Here is a 19,817-nt window from a genome sequence, read left to right on the forward strand (position 1 = left end):
AGGTTGCATGTCTGTTTTGTGTTAAAAAGTTAGGTCTGTCTGTCCTCATACATAACTATGTGCGTGTGTTCATATGTGTTTGACTTTCTCATGAATATTTGGAAAATATTTGGTTTGTTGCTGATGCGGTGATGGACGCAGAATGTTGAGGTTTGTTGGAAGTGACTTTTCATTTCAGGTTTTTACCATTTATTAAAGTATGATTTTCCTTCCCCATGAAACCAATTACTGAAAACTGTTAAAAACATACAAACATAAATTTTCCTGAGAAATGTTTTGTCTTTGCCTGGTAAAACGGACAATGGGATGGTAGACTGGTAGCTGAGGACCAAAGCTGAAACCTGAAGTTGAGCTCATGGTGATGGTCACGGAGATCTACCTCCCTTTCTGCCCGCCTCCCCCTCCCCACCCCTCCTGGCCCTACTACCCCCCTCCTGTTAAAATCACCCATCAGGGTTTTCCCCCACAATATTGGTAATTCCAAAAAAATAATTCTGCATCATGTGTCGGTAGCATCACATGGTCAAAGTGTTCCTTTCCCATACATCTGGACAATGCCCAGGCCACCGGGAATGATCTGTCTAGCTTGCATAAAAAAAATATGATTCCACTATCCACATCCTCTCACCCCACCCCACACCCCTCCACAAGAACCCACAACCCTGCTTTTCTACCTTGGTGCACTTGGGAGTCACTCTTTGTGGGGCAGGGGTTGGGCATGGTGGTCTGTTGTTGTTTCTATTTACATTCATCACTCCTCCCATTGCACCAAGGTCCACCACTGGGGGGTTCCCTGAGCTGTGGCAGGAAGGCGGATGCTGGGGACAATGTTGGCTTTGTTGTTTTTTTATTAACTTAAAAAATTTTTTTTTCCAAAGACATGTATACAATACAGATAACAGTATGAAACAAACAATATAAAACGAACAGTAGCATCCTCCACTACAGAGAGAAAGACAAAACAAAACATAAAAAAAAACCCAGTAAACAACAAAAACAACATCAACAAATACAGAAGAAAAAAGAAAACAAAAACAACCAAAAAAAAAAAACCAACTTGTCCAATCATTCAATCAGTCAATGTTTACACATTATTGACTGCAGTAATCATGATGAGTTAAGATGACTGTTGGCTTTGTGATGATGAGGATGATTGCAGATGATGCAGTTTGGGTGATCTGTTACACGATGTTTTCAGCCTGATGGGGGGGGGGCCATTGTGTATTTGTGGGCAGACTACCAAAACACATTGTTGTGTCATAGCTAGGGCCTGGAAAGGCATACATCTTCTTTCAGGGACAAAGTGAAAATTTCTTTGGCTTTATGGTCCCTTGATTTCTTAGAGTGTTTTTTTTTTGTTTTTTTTTTTGTTTTTTTTGTTTTTTGTTAAAGAAGAGCTTGGCATTTATTATCATAGTATTTTGAATGATGAAAAGATTGTGATTAAGAAAAGAAGGGATTTATTGGAAGACTGCCTTCTTCAATGCTTTCAAACACTGTTGGTAATGATAATCATCCAAAAAACCAACAAAACAAAACAAAACAAAAAACATTTGACAGACAAAGACAGCCATGTTATTTATGCACACAATTGTTGTTTGATTGTAGGTGACATGTTCTGTCTTGTAATTAAAAAAAAAAAAAATTTAACGTCAAAAAACAAAAACAAACCAAACAAAAAAACAACAACACAGATTTGCCAATCATTTTCCAGATCTGACAACTCATGACTTTTTCTCTTTTTTTTTCTTCTTCCTCTTCTTCTTCTTTTTCTTTCTTAATGATGATAATTTTTCTCTCTTGTTTGCAGATTGGTGGTGTATTGGGAATTAGATAGCTGAGACCGGAGGACTGCTTTCTAGCTGCGATAGGGAACACAGGGAGCTGAGCTGGTTGCCTAGATCCCCCCACCCCACCCCCCAGGTGTCAAGTTACCCCAGACACTGCCACAGGTAAGTTTCTTTTTGTTTTGTTTTTGTCTTCTTCTTCTTACACTGGTGTGGGGGCTGTTAGCACAGCGTGTAAGCGTCACCCACAAGGACTGTAAGGTAACATGTACTGTGGGAGAAAAAGGGTTAGAAAAGTATTTTGTATTTGTATTTCTTTTTATCACAACAGATTTCTCTGTGTGAAATTCGGGCTGCTCTCCCCAGGGAGAGCGCGTCGCTATACTACAGCGCCACCCTTTTTTTTTATTGTATTTTTTCCTGCGTGCAGTTTTCTTTGTTTTTCCTGTCGAAGTGGATTTTTCTACAGAATTTTGCCAGGAACAACCTTTTTGTTGCCGTGGGTTCTTTTACGTGCGCTAAGTGCATGCTGCACACGGGACCTCGGTTTATCGTCTCATCCGAATGACTAGCACCCAGACCACCACTCAAGGTCTAGTGGAGGGGGAGAAAATATCGGCGGCTGAGCCGTGATTCGAACCAGCACGCTCAGATTCTCTCTCGCTTCCTAGGCAGATGCATTACCTCCAGGCCATCACTCCACTGTGTATGTTGTGTACTGTAATGTACATCACCTGTCTACTGTAACATCATCAGCTTGCACTCAGGTGTGACAACTGGTCAGAAGACGTAACCGCTTGAGTGCAAGTTGATGATGTGGTCAACAGTGCTTTAGTGTATAGGGGAGAGAGAGAAAGAGAGTTCTAAGTGTGTGGGGGAAGGGGTGGAAGAGGGGTGGCAAGGGAATTGGTGGGTAGGTATAGGGAGAGAAGTGAAGTATTATTAACTTTGTGTTTGTAGGTATAGGGAGAGAAGTGAAGTATTATTAACTTTGTGTTTGTGTGTGTGTGTTAAACTGTTGTGTGTTGTGAGCACATGTGAAAATCAAAATGTGTCACTTTTTCTTTTTCCACTTCATCTGCTTTAAAGTCTCTTCGGAGTAGGCTTTTACAGGTATATGTATGACCAATTTTGCCTTGGTTATAGGCAGCCATTCTCTGTTTTCAGGGTCTGGGTGTGTTCATGTTTTAAAAGTAATAAAACCCATTGAATACTGACATGAATTATGGGATGTTTAACATGCACAAGCACCGTACCATATATCAGTATCTGCCCTTGACTAACCATGTGGTGGTACCTTGATCAACCCCCAGATTGAAAGTCCAGCTCTCTAACCACTCTGCTATTATGCCTGTCCAGTGTGTCAGTTTTCTGGTTCATTGTCAGGTGAAAATATGTGGTATTCGTCAATGTGTGTGTGTGTGTTTTTCGGCCTTTGCACATGATATTCAGTGTTGGCCTGTGCGTCAGTTACCAACCAAAATGAAATGTGTGCATGTGTCGTAAATGTGTGCGTGCAGGTGTACACATGCACATAAGATGGCATGTTGTGAGGTTAGGTGTTGGTCAGTCAGACACATAGAAAGACAGGCAGGGTGTGTGTGTTGGGGGGGGGGGGGGATGTGACCAGTCTGCTCGGGGTGAACTTCTAATCTGGTTGGAATGGACCTCCACTGGCCGTTATGGCCGGGCTTATCTGATCTACCTGTACACTCAGTGATAGCCTCAAGTGTAAGTCAGAGAGGGTGGGGGGGTGGAATGAGAGACGGACATCATGCTATGTGTGTCATTGACTGGTAAAACAACCCCAGACACAAGTGTTGGTTTTGTTGTGTGGTGTGTTAGGGTTGAGTGAAGATAAACCGTGTAGGTGGTTCTCCAAGCTGAACGGGACTGACTCCACAGTGTGTCCGAGCTGTCACACCTGAGCTGTCACACCCGAGTGCAAAGCTGGCACTTGGTGGTGGTGTCGCTACAGCTGGGCTTTTAGGTGGCGGCGTGAGGGGAGAATGAGAGTTGGAGGGATGGCATGAGTGGGTAGGTGGGTGGGGGTGAGTCTTGCCTCGCTGGCAGCAGGTGTTCTTTCTTTTGGTGGTCGTTTAGTGCGACTGTTAGTTCTCTGTCGGTGGGTGTGAGTGTGCATGTTGTGTCAATGTGTGTGCTTGTGTGTGTGTGTGTGCATGAGGATGTGTGCGTGCAGGTGTGTGACTGTTAGAGAGAACGAGGAAGAGTGATATTACTGATAAGCGTAGATGCTGGCAGTTCACTGAAAGCCTCCCTCAGAGATGAGGTTACACCAGTCCTGGGGTGTACAAACAGAATCAAATCAGATCAGATCATCATTCAAATACCAGATAGACAAACCAGGGCAAGGCTGTTCTTTTTACTCAGCCAGCTGTTTCTTTGCTGTTCTTAGCTAAGCAGAACAACTAGTTCTTTGGTTTGAATTGTTACTGACAATAACGATGTTTCTTTTAAATCTTGATGAAGCTAACTTCATTAGAATATATATGTTTTTTTTGTTTTTTTTAAATAAGTTCTATATGGACTACTTTTTTAAATTTTTTTATTAATTTCTTTCTCAATTGCTAATTTGATTTTGAACTCATCTTTGACAGACTTCATTTGTGATACCCAGTACAAAGAATTTGAATTAAAAAAAATCTTGATAAACCTTTCTTCATAATTTTTATTTTTTTTTTTTTAATCTGAATAAAGCAAAGTTAATTTCTTCAGGGAGAGATGCCCCATCCAGGTGAAACGGTTAAGGGGAGGTAATGTAATCTTGGAACGCACACAAACCTTTGTTTTACTTAACATAGCTGTTTATAGTTTGCCTGTTTATATAGTTGTTATTTGTTCATTTCAGAGTGGTCACTAAATAATGAGAAAGCCCAGACATTGAGTGGATGTGCATGTGCTGAGAATGCATGGAACTGGACAGTGACTGAACAAGACAGCGAACACACACACACACACACACACACACACACACACACACACACACACGCACTCACTCACTCACTCTCTCGCACTCTCTCTTGAATAAAGCATGTATGCAGTTACTATGTTATATCAAACTGGGGTAAAATCATTTGTTCAGCAGTGGAACTGACATATTAACTCTTTCCATACGAACGGCGAAAGAGACGGCGTTAACAGCGTTTCATGCCACTTACCATCATCAAAATATTGCAAGCGGAACGCTCTTATACTGAAGAGGTGAATGTTGACAAAGAATACCACAGTTCTGACGACGGAAGCTAAAGGTTTGGTCGTTAAAACACCCACTGGACATCCGAGGGGTCTGTGTAGAGGAGAAGAGAGGACTGGCCGTACTGAGTGAGTTAATCATGTTACATCATTGTGTCCACTTTTCCCTATCGCTTGAAACTGTTTTCTCTCTCTCTCTCTCTCTCTCTCTCTCTCTGTCTGTCTCTGTGGTGATAGTATAAGTGACATAATGAACGCTGTTATAGCACTTTGTTCATATGTGGATGTGGCCTTGAAGAGTTGAATAAATCATCTGAAGCTGAATGTCTCTGTCTGTCTGTCTGTCTGTCTTCTTCTTCTTCTTCTTCTTCTTCGTCCGTGGGCTGCAACTCCCACGTTCACTCGTATGTACACGAGTGGGCTTTTACTTGCATGACCGTTTTTACCCCGCCACGTAGGTAGCCATACTCCGTTTTCAGGGATGTGCATGCTGGCTATGTTCTTGTTTCCACAGGATCTTTAACGTGCGTATTTGATATTCTGCTTGCATATACACACAAAGGGGGTTCAGGCACTAGCAGGTCTGCACATCTGTTGACCTGGGAGATCGGAAAAATCTCCACCCTTCACCCACCAGGTGCCGTTACCGAGATTCGAACCCGGGACTCTCAGATTGAAAGTCCAACGCTTTAACCACTCGGCTATTGCGCCCATCTCTGTCTGTCTCTCTGTCTGTCTGCCTCTCTGTCTCTGTCTCTGTCTGTCTCAGCTTACGATGAGACAGAGTTTGACAAAAGTCCCTGAATTTCTTAAATTGTTCTTTGTGTGAGATCTTAGTTCCTTGAGTGTCAACTGAAGCTTGCCAGAGGCTGAAGTGGATTTGTCAGATTTTTGCAGAGGTCATGAAGTGACAGTGATAAAGTGAAAGTTTGGATAGATGTATGTTCGCTGGCAGTCACCACTTCACTGTAAGCAGTAAAATGGGTTTGTGAAGTTAAGACTTTGTGTGATTGACACTCTCTTTTCTTTTTCTTTTGTTGTTGTTGTTGCACTTTTCGGCTGCAACTCACTTGTATGTGTGAATGTGCTTTTATGTGTATGATCTTTTTTTTCCTGGCCCAGTAGGCAGCCATATTCCGTTCTCAGGGATACACATGCTGGTTTGTTTTCATAGCCCGCCAAATGTCGACGTATGTGTATTTCTTCTTTAGCATGTGTTTGCACATGAAGGAGGCTCAGGCACCAGCAGGCTTGTACATGAGAGATGGGGAAAATGTTTGCCCTTAACACACCAGACACTGCATAGGGGTTCAAACCCTGGACAATCAGATTGAAAGTCCAATGATTGAAGCACTCTTGGCTGTTGCACCCATCAGTGATTGTTATTGGGATTACCCATAACAGTGTAGCTGACCTGATCAACAACCAGGACAGGTAAAGTGCATGTCGTTTTCAAATGACAGAAATTTAGACAACAACTTTCGCAATCCAAAGACATTATGTAAAATGATGGAAATTGTGTGTGTGTGTGTGTGTGTGTGTGTGTGTGCGTGCGTGCGTGCGTGCATGCGAGCATTTACTAAGTACCCAGACACAGAGCTGGGTTTTTGCATGGTGTTACGGATGAGTGAACTGGTATGAATTCCAAACTGTGGGTGACTTATAGCGTTGCAAGCTGTCACACTTGGGTTCAAGTTGGTGTCTGTACGCTACGCTGTTGAGCTATGCCTTTTGCATGAGAAAGCGAGAGGTGAAGAGGGTGGGTGGTGATGGAGATTGTGTGGTGTGCGTGTGTGTGTGAGAGAGAGACAGAGCGAGGTGTGTGAATAGAGTGGAGGGCCGAGTCCTACACAAAAAGAGACTGCCTTTGATATAAAGTTACTGTCAGGTCAGGGTGAATGTCGCCACGTTTGGTGACAGGCCTACTTCCCTGATCAGCTAGGATGTGACACAGGTATGGCGCAAGTCACAGCTTCATAGTTTTGATTGAGAGAGAGAGAGTCAGTCATTGATTTTGAGACAGGAGATGAATTGTGCAAGATGGATCGGACGATGTGTGTGTTTTGTGTTGTGTGTGTGTGTGTGTGTGTGTGTGCGCGCGCGCATCCATGCTCATGTGCGAGAATGTGTGTGTGTGTGTGTGTGTGTACGCGCTCGCACGTGCTCGCGTGTGTCTGTACTCTGAAAGTACCCAGACACAGCTGGGCTTCGTACGGCGCGCATTCGGGATGAGTGGATCGGTACATGTACAGTACAAAAAACCGAATGTGACTGAGTCGTGGCGATGCAAGCTGTCACACTTGACTGCTGTTGCTGTGCCATGCCACCTTGAGAGAGAGAGAGAGGAGGTGAGACCGAAGAGAGAGAGAGAGTGTGTGTAAGGGTAGGGGTTGGGGGGGACTGTGTGTGTGTGTGTGTGCGCGCGCTTGCTTGCTTGCTTGCTTGTGTGTGTGTGTGTGTATGGTGGTGAAAGTGTGGACTGGGGTCGGGGATGGAATGGAAAGCATAGCATTGGTCATGTGCACAAAAGCCAACAACTACTTTTGACATGAAAATTACGATTTGATCAGAGCGAACGTGTTCTCCTCACATTTCAGCTTATCATTCTTGTCGCCACACAAAACGAAAAGTGCAACCGGCCACTTTGTAACGTTTCTGATTTGAAAAAAGAAAAGGAAAGATTTTTTTTTTTAAAGTCCGTTAGACTTAGTGGTGTGCGTGTTCTGAAGGGTAGTGTACTATACAAGTGATATTAAATTGCTCTGTGTGTGTGTGTGTGTGTGTGTGTGTGTGTGTGTGTGTGTGTGTGTGGAAGTAATTAAAGAAACCAGACTCCGCATAGAATTAATATTTACGGTCGGGTGAATGAAGGTAGGTTCCGATCGTGGCCCTGATCTTGTTGTGTGTGTGTGTGTGTGTGTGTGCTATCCAGCTCTTGAATTCTGGCGGTCTAAAGCCCATATGACGTGTGTTTTGAGTGTGAGTGTGTGTGTGTGTGAGGACGCACAAGTTGAGTCGGGCGGGCAGGCGGGCGAAGAAGTCACGTGAAGCTCAGCAAAACTTTTATCAATGTGGGACACGGCACTGAACGTTGGTGTGAAGACAACCTGCACAGACTGTGTGTTATGTGTGCTTTGACGTGTGTCACAAATCATTTCCCAGCTTTGGTGTATGGCTGCTGTGTGCGATCATCTGGGTGGTATTGAACGCTCTACAGTGGTAGCGTAGAGTAGTGTAGTGCGTGTGACCTGCAAAACCTGTCGCCAGTCCTGCCTTAAGCCGTTCGTTCACCAGAAAAGACGGGAGGATTACGGCAAGGAATGCTTGCTCGTCATCGACGGTCATGATTTTCACCCTCCGGCAGTGAGTGAGTGAGTGAGTGAACTGACAGACTGAAGACGCGTTGTCATTCCGGACAAGTCCCAAGGGAGACAGACAGATGAGTCTTATCACCAGAGAGTCTGGAAGGTTTGCAGACGATATCATCAGCCTCCTCCTCCTCCTCTTCTTCTTCCAACTCCAACGCCAGCTTATATACTAGAACAAGGATTGTAGGACAAATTGACAGCCTTGTAGGCCGCTGCCCGAATCACCGGCCTAGACAATATTTGGAGGGTCCCCCTGTCCTCTTTCCCACCCTACTTCCCTCTTTCCCACCCTGCTTCCCTCTAATCTGAACCCCACCCCCAAGCCCCACCCCCCGCGCCAAAACAAAGACGCAGGGGAAAAATTGTCGGAGTCGGAATCAGTCTGTGGGCATTTCAGATCGCGCGGCCCGCACCCAGGACTTGGCTGGACGACTTGGGGTGGAGGAGGGTTGTAGGGGGTGGGCAAAACAAAAGGAAGGGAGGGGGGGGAGGAGGAGGGGGTAGAAAGAGAGAGGGTGAGGAGGCGGAGGTGATCAGAGATGACATGGAGAAAGACTTTGACACTGAACTGGGGGAAAAGAAAGCCAAGCCGCCATCCATGAGTCTTGTCCTGTCTGTCAGTCTCTCCCATCTCCTGTCCGGAAAGTGGTGGTCTCATGCCCAGAGGTCACAATTATCGGATTGGGAAAAAAAAAAAAAAAAAAAAAAAAAATCAGTGTGTGACGGAGCCCCCTTCCTAACCCTCCTCCCCCGCATGTCACAGTAAAAAGGAATGGGACGGATATTATTTATGATTTGGGAAAGCGTGAAAGGCGAAGATAAGAGAAAATGTCAAACAAAGAATCTAGCCCTGCATGTTACTCTTCAAAGGCACTTTTTGTTCAGACCATGGCTGTTTGCAGAGTAAAATGCTGTGCCACTTCACTAAGGAGGACAAACCATTGCTGCCTGCAACGGTTTGGTTTAAGTGCCTTTGTCTTGTGAAAAGTTACAGAACTTATATCTGGATGTTATTCGATTTCAAGAACGACAACAAAACAGAACAAAAGCAAAACAGCCAAGGACATTAACTGTCGCTGTAAGACAAAGGGAAGCAACTTGAAGCCAGTGCTGCTTTGCAGCTTCCCATTACGGCTTTAGCTGGCGTGCTGGCGAATAAAAAGAAACCCTGAAACTTCCTTAAAAGTAAAGGAGGAGGAAGAAAAGATTGTGTAACTTTGTCGTTCCAAAAAACAACAGTTATTGTAGTTGTTTGTTAAGTCTCTCTCTCTCTCTCTCTCTGTCTCTCTCTCTCTGTCTCTCTCTCTCTCTCTCTCTCTCTCTCTCTCTCTCTCTCTCTCTCTCTGTGTGTGTGTGTGTGTGTGTGTCATTCTGGCTTTTTTGTTATATACTGTAATAATAAGTCCACATACTATCTGTCTCTCATATCTCCGTGATTCCCCCCCCCCCTCCCCCCCCCTCCACTTCTCTCTCTCTCTCCTCTTCCCCCTCCCTTTATTTCTGTCTCACTCTTTCTCTGTGTCTCTGTCTGTCTCTCTGTTTCTCTCTCTCTACTCGGGTTAGGAGTCGGATGGGTCTCTCCCCTCCCTTCTCCCCCCCCCCCCCCTCTCTCTCCCCCTTCCTCCCTCCCTCTCTCTCTCTCTCTCTCTCTCTCTCTGTGCATCGGTTAGTCGGTTAGAAGAGAAGCTAAGTGGAGAAGTAGAGGTTGGTATACGTGAAGGATTACTGATTTCTGATCGCTGCCAGTCTTTTGGTACGGCATCACACTGCTTAGAATGGATGAATAAGACCACGTCATTTTGATCGCCCAGTGCTTGGCACAAACTTCAGTGTCTTCAGTATGGTGTGCAAGGGGATGTTGTTTCGTCTGATTGTGTGGAGGCGCGCGCGCGTGTGTGTGTGTGTGTGTGAGGGAGAGAGGGATAGAGAGAGATAAAGCGTTGCATTGCCGATCGTTTTGTCAGCCATTTTATTATAGTGTCCTTTTCTTTCTTTCTCTTGTTTATTTTGGGTGGTACATATAGTGCCAGAAGAACAGCATTATATAATCACCTTGAAGTGTCGCAGTCACTCACCGCTACTTTTGGATAACCCTGACCTCACCTCCCCACTCCTTCCTCCACCCCCATCCATGTTTAGGGGCTTTGCTCGCACGACCTGTGGTTCTCCCCTTACTCCCTCACCCCCACCCCCACCCCCACCCCCCTCCCTCCCTCCCCCGCTGTGCGTGTGTGTCTGTGGACAGGAATGCTTCCATTCTGCCCCTTCCCTCCTACACCCCCCTTCCCCATGTCATCATCTCGTGTCTCGTCCTCCTCCTCCTCCTCCTCCTCTTCCCCGTCCTTCTTTCTCTCTCTCTCTCTCCTCCTCCCTTTGTCTCTCTTATTCTGATCCCCCATCTCACGTCTGGCGGCACACTGAGAGAATAGAAGTGGACTGGTCTCGTGGCAGCAGGCAGACCTTTTCATCTTGAAGGCAGGCGAGAGAGGTTTTGGGAAGAGAGGGACAGAGAGAGAGAGAGGAGTAGAGGGGGTGGAAGAGAGAGACACTGGCTTATATTATTACAGAGTAAGGGGCACTACTTACGCTGTGAGAATGAGGAAGAGAAAGGCAGTACTGAGAAAGATTGATTGAGAGAGACAGACAGACGGACACAGACAGACATAGTATAGGCTGAGAGACGCTGTGAGGGAGAGGGAGAGAAAGGCTGAGAAAGATAAGCCGAGAGAGACTCCGAGGGACAGTACAGGCTGAGAGAATGAGAGAGAGGCTGAAAAGAGGGACATGCTGAGAGAGAGAGAGAGAGAGAGTGTGTGTGTGTGTGTTGCGGGGGAGTGGGTCAGGAGAGACGATGGAGGAGGATACTGGCAACAACAACAACAACAAAAAAAAAAAAAAAAAAAGTCCGTGGACTCTGTCGTTTTTGTTTCATTGTGGTAGTTGGGTGCCGGTTGCTGATTGTGTACTCTTATTGTTTGCAGTTCTGTACTGCAGAAATGTGTGCGTGTGTGTGTACGTGTGTGTGTGTGTGTGTGCGTGGTCGTGTTTGGGAGGCGTGGTAGGGTCGTCATCAACAGCAGCAGCAGCTTAGAAAATGTATCAAGATAACGTTAGCTAAAACTGAGCGCTCAGTTTGTCGCGCGCGCGCACACACACACACACACACACACACACACACACACACACGACACAAACGCGCACGCTTATAAATACACAATATAGTTGTTTCAGCTTCTTAAAGGTTGGGAGCTCTGTGTAATAATCATTAATCATAACAGTATTCCAGCAATAGATATTCAGAGACAAAGGTCAAAACTCTTGTGGTGGTATGTCATGCATTCTGGACGAATCATCGATGACCCCCAACAGTTGAATGAGTTGCGCGCCGTTGTTCGTTAATACAACTGAAGAATGTGTGTGTGTGTGTTGGGGGGGGGGGGGGGGGGGGGGGGGCATGGCACACAGTCAAACAGATCGCTGAAGAAGGAGAGGTAAAATGGGCTTTTTTGAACGTTTGAAGTTGTCGAGTTCAGAGCACCACCTTCTCCCTTAACCCCCACCCCATGTCCAGATTGGACCCTAAAGGGAGTGTTGTTCAGCCCTCCAACCACGCACCCCCTCCCCACAACCCCACCTCACCCCACCCCTCGTTCCACCCTCCCTCCCCCGCTGTTGTCGTTGTTCCATAATGACTTGCAATAGTAAGCCAGAGGTATGTGCGAAGTAACCGGATTGGTACTGCTGCAACTTTTTGCTGTTGTTGTTTGTTCGTTTATCTCTGTTGCTGTTGTTGTAGTGGTTGTTTTTTGTGGGGTTTTTTGTTGTTGTTTTTTTTTTTCCAGCCCATGCTGTGGTGGAAAGGGACCTCGGCGCTGTGTGTTCACACACTGGCCCCTGCCTGGGGCCTTTAATGTTCTGTAGGAGGGGGACGGTGGGGGTGTTGAGGGGGGTGGGGGGGGGGGGGAAGCAAGGGGCAGCAGGCAAAGGGCTGTCATGGGAACGGGTCTCGCGTGTACATTCACACATACAGACTCTCTCTCTCTCTCTCTCTCTCACACACACACACACACACACTCTCACTCACTTATTCACTCACTTATTCACTCACTTATTCATTCACTCATACAGACACGCGCGCGAAGGCACATACACATACACAGACGCAAACATAATTGTACGCACGCACAGACGCACACACCCTTTCCTCTCTCTCTCTCTCTCTCTCTCCCCCCCCCCCCCCCCCACCACCACCCGCCCCCTCTCTCTCAGTCTCTCTCTCTCTCTCTCTCTCTCTCTCTCTTACACACACACACAGAGAAAGAACGGAGTGGTGCGGCACGGCGGCACCCCTTTAGTCATAACAAAGCGTGTACCTATCACAGTATCAGGTTCTCAGTGGCGGCGGCTTTACAAACTCCTCGCTCTCTACCCTACCCTACCCTGCTCGCTGTGCCCTTCTTGTCAACTGGCTTTCTCTCTCCTCTCCCTATGTGTGTGTGTGTGTGTGTGTGTGTGGCGCCTGGGGAAAACACCCCTTTTCCTCGGATAGTGATGTTGTGCGTGGTTGTTCTCATTGCTTCTTTCATATCTTGTGACTCAACTCCACTGACTGACCAAAAAAAAAAAAAAAAAATTATCAGTGCTCCTCTCTCTGTGTGTCTTTCTCTGTCCCTCTGTCTGACAGTGTGTCACCATGAATCAGGTTTGTGTGTCACCGTGTGTGTGTGTGTGTGTGTGTGACTCACTCATTGAATGGTCATGGGAACCCCAAAAAAATATTATTAAGAAAAGTCTTTGGAGACACAATGACGCCACAAAGCACATGATGCGAACCCTCTGTCTCTGTCTCTGTCTCCCTCCCTCTCCCTGCCCCTCCCCCCCCCCCCTCTCTCTCTCTCTCTCTCTCTCTCTCTCTCTCTCTCTTGTAAACACATGTACCAGAAGGAATGTGTGTATTTCACCAGTGACCACTTTGTCGATCTGGAATTTTTCTTTGACGCCGGTGAATATGCCACTTATATGTGGAAAAAAAATTAGTTTGTTGCCAGCTCCATGCATTTTGGGGTTGATAAGACTAATGCATGCATTCACTGTACCGGTGATTCCCAAATAACAGCTGACAGAAAGCCTGGAGCGACGACCCAGCGATCGATTGGACTGTGACTGACGGAGGTTACTCGAGACACCACATCGCCAAGCGAGCACCTGGGACTTGATTCATAAAACCGTGGCACACACCCTGTGTGCCGCAGTGGCCTGTCACAACCTTCCATAATTTTTATTAATCAGAGCTGAGAGAGAGAAAGAGAAAGTAGGGGAGGGGCATGTTATCGTTGCTTTAAGTGTTGTTATCATCATGTTCAGTACCCAGGTAGCATATAATTCCAGTACCATCCCTGCCTTGTTAGAATTCTATGCGCTAATTTCCGGTAAATGAGATCCCGATTAATTTTTTTTTCTTAGTTATTACTTAAAATTTTTTTTTAATTATTATTACACGTGCCATAAGGCCAAAGGGTGTTCACTGTTGTTGCTGTCATGGACCATAATTCCGTGGTTTTGTAGGGGTGGGGATGGGGGAATCTGCACGGTTATTACACTCACATTTAATTTACATACAGCTTAGCTTGGACAATGAGAATAAAAGTGAAACCTGCATGTTTGTTTTTTTGTTTTTTTTTCTTGTAGTAGTGGTTGACATGGACTTTAACTTAATAAAGTGTGGGTGTGGGGTTTGGGGGGTCTCATGTGAAGAATGTTTAGGCATCAGCATGTCTGTGTCTTCGTTGGTGTAGTATCAGTGTGAGTAGCTCAAGGAGGCGTCACTGCGTTCGGACAAATCCATATACGCTACACCACATCTGCCAAGCTGAAGCAAACTGATGCCTGACCAGCAGCGTAACCCAATGCGCATAGTCAGGCCTTGAGAGAGAAAAAAAAACACCAAAAAACTGGAGAGAGAGAAAAAATCACCGCTCTTCCCACTTAATGGAATTCGAACTTGAGACCCACACAACGAAAGCTGGACGCGCACGACTCCGCTGTTGCGCGAAAGCCAAATTTGTCTCTTTTTTCTTTATATATATATATATATATATATATATATATATATATATATATATATATATATATATAATCGGTTGTGTGGTGATGAATTTGGAATGTTGTAGAAACACTGAAGAATCCGCATGGTTGGTTTCGTGCTCAAGATGATCAGATCAGCAGCGAGGCAGTGTCGAAGGTCGCAAAAGCGCGAGGGAACAAGGAGGCCTGCTTGTCAATATTGAGAGAGAGGAGGGCCCCCAGAACAGAGCGAAACTGTGTGTGTCTCTCTGTGGCGCTTGTTCTAAAGCCAGGCTTCACGCTTTGAGAAACACCTACAAATGCTCACCTTCCCCCCCCCCCCCCCCTCCTTGTTCCCCCAACCGCAGCCCCCCTTCACCCCTAACATTTTTTTCTTCCTCTCCACAAACAGCGGCCAAGTCAGTAGGGACGTGCTGGTGGTGGGAGGGGGTGAGGTAGGGTAAGAGTCACATTCATCCCCCCACCCCCCACCCCCACCCCCTTTACCTCCCTGAGTTGTATTTCATACACACTGAACTTCGCTATGAACCCGGCCGTGCACTGAACAGGGGAGTCCCGTGTAGCGTGTTTGTCTTGCCAGGGATTTTCTGTAATGGGTTCAGGCCATTCAGAGGGCCAAGTGAAATCGGACAATACAACGGGGTGGTGGCACTGAATTTATTATTTGAAAAAAAAAAAAAAAAAAAAAAAAAGAGAGAGAGAGAGAGAAAAGCGTTGCCGGTTGCTGCCGGACTTTGGTGGTGGTGGGGTGGGGTTAAAGTTTAGCGAGGGCACGGCCCGTGTGTGTGTGTGTGTGTGTGTGTGTGGTACTCTGTAGTAGTAGTAGTAGTGTACAGCACAACGGCTAGTGAGAACAGGAAGTTGTGGGGCGGCATACAAGCCCAGGGTGTAAAGACAGGGGGGTAGTGGAGGAAAGCAGAGGAGGAAGAGGCGGAGGAGCAGCAATACAAGCAGTAAAGGAGCGGGGGGGGGGGGGGGGGGTGGGGTGGAGGAGGAGTCAGTATCGTTCGTTGTGTGTCTGAGTGCCAACCTCTCCGCTGATTGCCTTGTCAGTGTGGGGGGAGGGAGGGGGGGGGGAGCCCCCCACAGCCCACCCCCACCCCGCTCTCTCTCTCTCTCTCTCGCTCCCTTTCTTTTTCCTGCCTTCCTTTCTGTGTACAAGAATCACACTCTTCCTTGTGTTGTGGCCCCCGCGCCGCCATGTTGATTTGTGCATGCAATCATTCAAGACCAAGGGGGGAGGGAGGAAGGGAATAGAAGCCAGCTCCCCCCCCCCCCCCCCCCCCCCCCCCCACCACCACCACCCTCCCCTCCCCTCCCCTCCCCTTTACTAGTTTGAGGCGGCCGGAGACTGGATATGGCAGCACGACGCGCTGTGCGTGTGTGTAAACTGTGCTCGGGGGAGTGAAACACACACACGGAGGGGGGGGAAACGGGGCGATTTGTCTCCCTTGGACTGGATTACCTGCCCTGCGTGGTGGCTTGCCGACACACTACAGCTGAGAGTGATATAGTGTGTGGTGTGTGGTGTGGTGTGGTGCGGTGTGGGGTTTTTTGTTGTTTGGAAGTGAGTGACTGAGTGGTGTGGTGCGAGGAGGAGTAGTGGGGGTGTGAAAGAGAGAGAAGAGGAAGAAGAAGAAGAAAAAAAGTGTGTGTTATTCTGGATCCAGAGAGTTTGCCCCCCACCCCCCACCATACCTACTACCCTCTCCACGATCTACCCTGATTTTGGCTTCGGGACTTGTTGTTTTAAAAAGCTTTGCCAGTTTACATCATCGTCGTGTCTCTGGTTGGGGGGTGGTGGTGGTGGTGGCGGCGGCGGTGGCTTGGATAAGCTGAACTCTCGAGAAGAGAGAGAGTGAAAGGCGGCCTGTCTTTTGGCGACGAGGCAGAAAGATCTCGGAATGTGGTGGAGCGCTCCTCTCTACGTGTGATACTGATCGAGGGAGAGAGAGAGAGAGAGAGAGCGTTTGTGTGTGAAGTCGTGCTGTTCCCCCACAACACATACAGTTTAGCTAGCTACCTCCTGCATGAGTGGCGGTGTGAGTGTGTGTGTGGTGTGGGGGGGGCAAGCAGGCCGTTCAAAGTTCCTGGCGAGGAGGGAGAGAGAGAGAGAGAGATGGAGGCTGTGGATTAATGACTTGACGTCGTCCCAGGATTAATTCGACCCCGAGCTTCTTGTCTTCGGAATGCCGGAGGGGAGAGAACGTGGGGGAGAGAGAGAGAGGGAAAGAAGGTGAGTCCACCCCTGCCCTCCACCCCACTTCTTCCCTGACAAGAGAAAGGTGTCCCCCCCCCCCCCCCTTTTTTTTTTTCTTTCTTTCTTTCGTTCTTTTTTCCCCCCCATTTTTTAAGAGTCAAGAGTGCGAGTGTGAGGCAGTTGGCAAGTTATGATTCATTTCTATGGATTGACGAAAAGAGTGAATCAGCCGGCAGCACAGAATAGAATAGGAGAGAAAAGAAGGAATAGGCATCAGCTGTGGTGTTGTGGTGAGTGAACGTGGCCCATGCTGACGAATAGAGAGTGCCAGAGGGACAGCACTTTTTTTGGTTTGGTTTTGTTTCGCTGATAGCATATTGTTTTAGAGAGAGAGAAATCATGTAGTAAACTAAGTAAAAGTTGACGAAAGACGAAGTAAAGTATGGCCGGCATGTGGCGGAAAAACTTCACCATACACAGAGTGCTGTCTTTCTCACACCCACACAGGCGTGGATGTGTGTCAGTGCTGGTGCACATGCATTCACTCCCACATGTGCACACATATGCACATAACACACGTACACACACATGGACATGCATGCGCGCATGCACACATATACACGCCGCTTGCTCTATAGACACACATGCACACTACAGACACAGGTATACATGTACACATTAGACACCCCCGTCAACCCCAGCACACGCACTCACACACACGCACACACTCACACACACACACACACACACACACACACACACACACACACACACACACACACACACACACACACACACACACACACACACACACACACACACACACACACACACACACACAGGCATACACCACTCACTCTATAGGCACATGTATACACATGCACACTACAGACATGTGATGTATACATGTACACATCAGAAACTCCCCTCTTCCCCCAACATGTGCATGTGTGCACACACACACACACACAGACATACACACACGCGTACACACCACTAACTCTACAGGCACATACATATATACATCAGACAGCCACCCCCCCCCCCAACCCTGCAACACATGTGCACACACACACACACACACACACACACACGCAAGGAATTTTATATTCCAGTGGTTGGGGAAAAAGTAACAGTGGTAAGCAGTTATTTGTTACGTACCAGCAGAATGAATAACAGTTCTTTGGTAGTTTACATGTATGCAATATGTATAGCCTGCATCAGCTAAACAAGAGACCTTTCTTAATTTCTTGCAGCCCAACTGTCACTCTTATCAAAATGCAGCGTGCTCTCGAACTGTGGTCTTGTGTCACTTGTGTGTGTGTGTGTGTGAGAGAGAGAGAGAGAGAGAGAGATACCCCTTGCATAGCATTAGACCAGCGCTGTCTGGCTTGCCTGCTGAATTCAGCCCAGAATGACAAACAGACAAGACACATGATTGTGATGTAAAGACTGCCAACAGCCAATGCCAGAAGAAGTGTGCTTGCTAAGGTGTCCCTCTTGTGCAGGGAGGAGAGTGGGCTCAACTGGTTGTGTAAAGATATCCCCCCATTCCCTCCCAACCCACCCTGTGGGTAGGACTCGTAGTAGGAGGCTGTGTTATTTCTGTGTAGAGAATAAAAAAAGTAAATCTTGATAATTTCATCTTAGCCAAAGGTAAGGGGGTTTTGTTGTTGTTTTTTCTCAAAATTCTCATTACATTATATTTTTTTATATATATATATATATATATATATATATATATATTTATTTATTTATTTATTTATATATTCTGTTACTCTTTGTCACAACAGATTTTTCTATGTGAAATTTGAGATGCTCTCCCCAAGGAGAGCACATTGCTACAGTGCAGTGTCCTCTTCTCTCTCTCTCTCTCTCTCTCTCTCTCTAGCTGCAAATGCATTTGTTACTCACTGACATCAGGGCAGAACAGTCAGCCCAGCAGTGGTCTGATGTGACGGGTAGTTTTTGCTGAAGGTGTGAATGTTTTGGGGGGTTTCAAGACTTTTTCAGCAAGCATTAGTTTAGAAAATTCGTGCAGATTTGTGATTTGAGCATCATTCATAGATCTATGCCTTTGCATGATCTGATCATCTCACATGATTGAAACAAATAATTTAACAAAGTGAAAGCAATGAAAAAATGTTACTGAAATGAATCACTCCTTTCCAGTCTCTAACTAGGTTTGATTTAAAAAGTCTCCCTCTCATTTTAAAGGAAGTTGCTAGTTCTTGATGCTAATGATACTGGATAGACACAGTACTGAAAAGAAAAGAATGATGAAGAGGACAGAGAGAATCTTGACAAGTGGAAAAAGAAAGCCATACATGGATATGATGCCCTGTGTTTCACCTGCCTCTCTGTTCTGGGAAACAGCAGTGCCCCTGCACGGTTGAATAATACAGATTTCATTTTTTAGCTGTAGTCAGTGATAGAAGTTTGCTTACTAATGTCTAAATTCTGATATTATACTATAGATTGATCTGAATAAGGAGCTCAGTAATTTGGCTTTAATGTTATTTAAAAGCCAAAACACCAAGAAACATCATACATGTACATGCAAAAATAACCTGGTTAGAAAGCTTTCATCTGCTGCAGTTTTTTTTTTCCCCTTTCATTTTGGAAGCGTTGATGGAGAAGACAAGACGTTTTCCCTTCAAAGGAAAAGATGAAAGAGGAACTTTTTGGCACAAACTGAGCCCCACCCATTTCCTGGTGAAAATGGTGTTGGGGGGGTGGTAAAAAAAAAAAACATCTGAAAGAAACAGTTTTCAATCGATGCCATGCAATAAACTGATAATTACTGATCATGATTTATCAGGTTGTATTGGCAGGGGGTTTTGATTTTCAGTTTATGGCCAAATTTTGGGTTTGAACGTGTGTGTGTGTGTATAGGATACACAAAATTTCATTTCAGGTGTGGGAGGTGGAGTGACAGGGGGGGGGGGGGGGCAGACATTTCTGTTTCATGAGGGAAGAAAATTCACGTATACATAAATGTCGATCATGGATCATACATCGGTCAGGAGAAAAACTGTAAGACTGTAGACTCAAAATGTCTAAAATTGGTGCTAAGTGTAATTCGTATCTTCTGAAGGGAGGCAGTACAAGTGTTTTGGGTAAAATTCAATTCCAAATAATGTAATATATTTCAACACTTTTTGG

The 19,817-nt window shown here is 46.1% G+C and overlaps 1 protein-coding gene across 1 annotated transcript in view; it reads left to right on the plus strand.

The window, feature by feature from the left end:
- LOC143301071 (uncharacterized) overlaps positions 1 to 19,817 on the plus strand; it is a 122,498-nt gene that overhangs the window by 34,885 nt on the left and 67,796 nt on the right. The window contains exon 2 of the mRNA XM_076615076.1: positions 1,811 to 1,952. The gene's annotated coding sequence lies outside the window, so the exon portion shown is untranslated. The remainder of the gene's footprint in view (positions 1 to 1,810; positions 1,953 to 19,817) is intronic.

Source organism: Babylonia areolata, chromosome 27 (genome assembly GCF_041734735.1).
Source record: "Babylonia areolata isolate BAREFJ2019XMU chromosome 27, ASM4173473v1, whole genome shotgun sequence".
NCBI lineage: Eukaryota > Metazoa > Mollusca > Gastropoda > Neogastropoda > Buccinidae > Babylonia > Babylonia areolata.